At 40.0% G+C, this 6,000-nt stretch overlaps 1 protein-coding gene and 1 non-coding gene across 2 annotated transcripts in view; one reads left to right on the plus strand and one right to left on the minus strand.

Annotated features, from left to right (window-relative positions):
- Positions 1-2,606: 2,606 nt before the first annotated feature.
- trnar-ucg lies at positions 2,607-2,679 on the minus strand. The gene has a single exon. It is a non-coding gene; the product is annotated as a tRNA-Arg (tRNA).
- Positions 2,680-5,952: 3,273 nt separating this feature from the next.
- The window catches only part of LOC122999470 (C-1-tetrahydrofolate synthase, cytoplasmic-like), an 11,180-nt gene continuing 11,132 nt past the window's right edge, over positions 5,953-6,000 (plus strand). Inside the window, exon 1 of the mRNA XM_044376419.1 lies at positions 5,953-6,000. This exon is cut by the window's right edge and continues 165 nt beyond it. The gene's annotated coding sequence lies outside the window, so the exon portion shown is untranslated.

Here is a 6,000-nt window from a genome sequence, read left to right on the forward strand (position 1 = left end):
TATATATCTGTTTCTACTCTAAAAGGAGATATAGATGTCCAAGCAGGACAGACACACACATGATTTCACAGATTAACTTCCCTTGTTTGCATATTTCTACCATAAAAAGTTGACTTCCTCATGCAGCCCAGGAACAGCTGAGTGGAGAGTGTGTGTGTGTGTGTGTGTGTGTGTGTGTGTGTGTGTGTGTGTGTGTTTTATGTATTAGTTTTTGGTTGTAGATTGATTGTGTGTTGTTCTGTGCATATTTGTGGATTTTGCTGTCAGATGACGTTTTTATTGATGGTTTAGTGTGGGTATTTATTTACTGTACTCTGGTATCAGCGCTGGTTGATTAGGGAGGAAGGTCTGTGGTTCCCATGCTCATACAGATGAATAAATTGAACCTTTAAACCTTTGAACCTACTGTATGTTTTAATGTCTGCAGCAAATTCAATAACATATCCTGCTGAGCAACGTTTAATGTTATAACAAGCAAAGTATGTTGATTCTGTGAAATAATGACAATGTTTTGTGATATAACAAGATGATCTGTTTTTACAAGATAAGCCTCTTGTAAGAATGAAGTAATTTAATAATAATGAATCTATTAATAATGAGAATATATCATAATAATAAATACAAATGTGAAAAGAACCTCATTAAAATGAGAAATGTTCTAACTTTAAGAAACTGAGCAAAAGAACGAGTGTCATTGTGTAACTCAGTCGCCAGAAGAAAACGTTGGCATCGAATGTTTCTGCAAACCACAGAAACGTTGAATATATACGTTTCAACACGTGTAATACGTAGCATATCAACATTTCTACCCGTTGAATAGTGATGTTTTATGGTGTGACATCGCTGTGGTTCAGGTCTGGTTAGGTTTAGGCACAAAGACCACTTGGTTAGGGTTTGGGGAAAATAAAAACGGCCGATGTCTCACTAAAAAAAGTTGGTTTTCTCGCTTTAGTCGATTGAAACGGGAAGCAGACATTGGTTTTGGTTTCGAACCGTGTCACTAACCGTCCGCCTGCTCCTCCTCCTCCTATACAGGAAAGATCAACTCATATAGATCACATGTGAACTACGTCACTTTAGAAATGTTGAGATGATGCGTATTGTTGAAATGTTAAAATGCTACGTATTTCACGTGTTGAAACGTAGACATTCAGCGTTTCTGTCGTTTGCAGAGACGTACAGTGCCAACGTTTTATTCTGGCGACCAGGCTGCGCTGCTGTATATATACTTTGTGTGTATGAATATCTACAGTATATTATATCTGTATTTTCCATCGCTGCATCTTTTATATGAAAAATATTTAAATATCAAAAATCCTGCATTTCAGTTGGTTGAGTTTTAGCTTTAGCTCCTCACTCATATTGTTGCTCATGTACAACATAATCGTTTATTTCTTCAGTTGTTGTTTGTCACCAAACTGCTCCGACAGGTCAGAGGACTTCATGTGAACTTCCTCAAAGAGCCACACTGGTTCCTGGGGTGGAACGCTCCCTCTTTAGACTCCAGCACCATTAATCTTCAGATCATTGAAGCTGCCACACCTGGACTGGATGTGATGTGTTAGATTCAGATTATGTTACAGATAAGCAGAGCGTCAACAACACGGTACGCACAACAACAAAGAAATATTCCACAGTTGAAAGTGGAACATTCCTGTGACTACTAGGAGTTCTTACCCCTAATCAGCAACGTCACATTGCTTGATGTAGATGTTCGCAGCTTCCTGTCCTTTCCTCAACAGACGCATATACAAATCCCTACAGAAGTGGGGATATACAACCACGAAGGGATTCGAAACCTCAATCTTCTGATCCGAAGTCAGATGCCTTGTCCTTTAGGCCACGTGGTCATGTACGAATATTTAAGACTTGGAACATTGTGTTTGTCATCGTACTTTCATTCTACCTTACCACGAGGATTATGGCACATGTCTTCTACATACAAGTGGAGGTAGGTATAGTTGGGCAGAGAAAGGGAGACTTGTTACAGACAATGTTTAATTGGCAAGCTTTTTCAATCAAGGAGCACTCGCAGCACAACGCTACCTTCCTATACAAGATGCAAATGGATTCAGTCCATTTCTCCCGAAAGCTTTGTTTCCACTGAGCAAGATGGGGTTGGTCATTGGCTTCTGTCCATCTCAAAGTTATTCAATGGAAGTAGGTTTTCTCTGCATAATGCTGGTGTACACACCAAACACGTTTATAGCACAGTTCCTCCAAAGCATTACTCCACTCATGAGTAGTTTTCCGTCACAATCAGCGATGTCATAGTGCCCGACATTGCAAATCCAAAGCTTTGCATACAAATCTTAATGGCAGGAAACACACAATGCTTTGATTTGAAGGAACTGACGCACACCAGGATTCCTCCTGCTGAATGTGCCCAGAATAAAGAGAGCCAGGGTGCTTTTTTACAGGTTTACCCTCTGATACCAATGTTAATCACACAAAACATGTCTTTCCTCTAAGTTCCAGAAACTTTTACCACACATTTTGTTTAATCTGCAGTATTTCTGTGATTACTAGGATGTATGTGTTCACAGCTTCTCATCAGGATTTTCTTTCCACAACACATATGCAAATCCTACAGAAGTGGGGACATACAACCACGAAGGGATTCGAACCCTCAATCTTCTGATCCGAAGTCAGACGCCTTGTCCTTTAGGCCACGTGGTCACATAGGAGGGAAGGTCTACATTTCAATGGGGCTACAGTAGTAGTCTACCGACAAAGCATGAGAAGGAGCAGGATTTTGGACGTGAAGCTTTCGCCTTCATGGGATGCACATGTGAGATGATGCGGACCTGCTGGTCATTCCGCGGGTGAGAGACATGGGGGAAGTTTACATCGACGTTCTCTTCGTTTGTAATGGGAAATTGCTGATGACTCAATAAACACACAAAGAGAGCATTGTCAGGTTATGAAATAGTGTAATCAAATAATACAATCAGAAGTATAATGCATCATAGTTCTGGAGACAAAGATACCACCTAGCTATCTTTTCTTTGTCTGAAAGGTTAACCAGTCCCTTAAATACTACTCGTACAGAATTTAAGACATCTGTTTACTAACCTTACAGGTCAGCAACCCTCAGATAGAAACATCAGTCAACAGTTCAGCTAACCTAGGAACAGACTTTCTTCACGACCATATATGACAGTACATAAGCACCAAGTAGCATCACAAAATAACATCACTACCATATTAAATTAAGGACAAACCACACTATCCTCTAAAGCTGATCAGTTTTACACATAAACATCTACATAACTACAGTTTATCTTATCACTGGCTCAGGTAAAGGTATAACAGAATAAACTTAACTGTTAGACACACAACTGCCTCATCTTACACAGCAAAGAACTAAGTTTAGAATAGACACAGCACACACAAACTAACACTAAACTGAACTTAAACACTGTCTGAAACATGTATGATATATTGAAGAAATACATCAAATGATAACCTGTTATTCAGTTTTCTTTTACACGTTCAACGTACGCACAAGAACTTCTGAAAGTGTTCTTACGACCACATCCCTTCTAGAATGACAGAAAATCAGTTGCTTTCAAATATTTTGCAACCTGCTGTCACCTCGCTAAACGTCTAAAAGACAGTAAATGGTAGAGCGCTCGCTCAGCGTGTGAGAGGCAGCGGGATCGATGCTGGTGTTCTCCGTTACCTTCTTTACTGTCAGCATCCACTACTCTTTGTTTGGTGGTTTGCTGAAACTGTTTGACCACTTAGTAGTCTTAACTTTTGTAAAAGAGCTCAGAAAAAGGTTTTATTTGTCATTTTTAATGTTAATCTACTCGACAATAAAGGTTCTGTAAAATAGACTGACCATCGACAGTTATGTGTATGCACGTAGCCTATTCATTTATATTTTAGCATATCATTAGTTGAATATTTACGCATATTAAAAATTCTGTGCGCTGTGCACACACATTAACAACACATCGTGGCCACCTCTAGACATCCCTCTGCCACACCAGTTATAATGATGAATAATGAATCCTTCCCTCTGGTCCCAGTAGCATCATGAACAGTCTCTCATCTAATCTGGGTTATTTATTTATCCACTAATGTGAAAACAGAGGCCTGAAACCTCGGTGTACTCTAAAAGTGCTGCAGTCAAACTGAGACATGTAACTAAGATCATTCCTCTCGTTTGCAGATCTAGAAAAGGTCATTAATGCTTTTTATCTCCTCCAGACTTCACTACTCTATAACGCGCTTTATTCAGGTCTAAGCAGGCAAAACCTCCAAAGACTACAACTTCTAGAAAATGCTGCTGTCAGGCGTTAACACACTCTAAGAGAAGCGACCAGACTGATCCTCGCTCCTTCTCGCTCTTAAAGCCTTGCGTGGTTGGGTTACTCGCCCCGTATGAGCCTGATTGCTGCTTCGGATCCTCCAGCAGGGCTGAGTCTCAGGGAGGATATCTTCTGTCTTTTAAATCTCTTCTTTAAACTCATTTTTATCTTGTGTCTTTTTCTTAACTGATGGTAATTTGCGTAATTTTGTGTTTATCTTTGATTTTTATGTCTTGAATTTTATTGACTTTTTACTTCTTGTTTTTACTGTGAAGCTACTTTGTAACTTTGTGTTGAAATGTGCTTTATAGTCAAAGTTATTATGATTATTTTTAGCTGAGGAGGTCGGGAGGTAGAGCCGGTCGTCCACTGATCACAAGGTCGGTGGTTCGATCCTCGACTTCTCCAGTCCGCATGTTGAGGTGTCTTTGGGCAAGTTACTGAACCCTAAAATGACCCTGGTTGCTGTGGCACCAGTGTGTGAATGAGTGAGAGCAGAACAGTAGAAACATTGTAAAAGCACTTTGGATAAAAACGTGTTGCATCGCTCCTGATGAGCAGGCAGCTTGCATGGCCTCGTTGACGTGTTGTAAAGCACTTTGAGTGGTCAGTAGTTGTTATTATTATCATTGTTATTATTATTCATATCAGAGCTTCAGAGACACAGAATCCGTCATATATACGTTCATTTCCCGACGTCTAGATCACTGTAACGTCATAACGCAGCTGTCAGATTACTAACAAAAACCAAGAAAAGACGTTATATTACTCCCCTCTTAATGTCTCTGCGTTGGCTACCAGTTTATTACACAAACTACATTTATTCGTCCTCATCAACCTGCACACAGTCCGAGATCCTCAGACAAGACTAAGACAGTCTCTTTTACTGTTTGGACACCTCGACCTCGGAACAAACTGCCCGACGAGCTCAGACTTCCAGAATCAGTGTCGTCATTTAATTCATTTCTTTATCACTTTGTCCTTGTGAAGCGCTTTTTAAGATCTGGTTTTGATAAGTGATATAATAAATATAATAATAAACACACCTTATAGGAGAGCTACAGATATAGAAATACAGCTGTGTCAGTCAACCGTCACCTGGGAAACGACCTTTCTGATCCAACCTGCGACGGCTGTAAACCAGTAAAACGCCACGTCGTCCCAAACGTTTACAAAACGTCCTGGATTCACCTCACATGAACAAGTCTGTCATAGAAGTCAGGAATGAAATAAACACTGTGTGTCCAGAACGCAGCGTCTAACTCACAGTAATGTTTTAAATGTAAACGTGTCAAATGGAGTGTAAATAAAGGTTCGGTGGTGTTCGTGAACCGTTGAAAGATGAGGTCACTGAATGTATTTTGTGTCAAACACAGTTTAGTCCACAGTGACGTCTGCTGTACTGACTGAGAGGAAAGCGTGTCAACAACTGAAAAACTAAAAGTTCTCACATGTTGTTCACTGTTTTGACCACCAGAGGTCAGACTGTCTCTGCTGCTCGTCTTCACCCTGCAGAGTCAGACTCAGCCACTTCAGTTTGATTTATCTGTTAGTTATGTACAACAAGCCCATTTATAGTTACAACTTGGTCCAGCCTTGAACCAGGTTTGTGCTAAAACAGTAAATAAAACTGTATTTGTTCCCAAAGGACAGCTGATTTATTTGTTTATTTGTACAGCAC

Source organism: Thunnus albacares, chromosome 16, assembly GCF_914725855.1.
Source record: "Thunnus albacares chromosome 16, fThuAlb1.1, whole genome shotgun sequence".
In the NCBI taxonomy this organism is placed as follows: Eukaryota; Metazoa; Chordata; class Actinopteri; order Scombriformes; family Scombridae; genus Thunnus; species Thunnus albacares.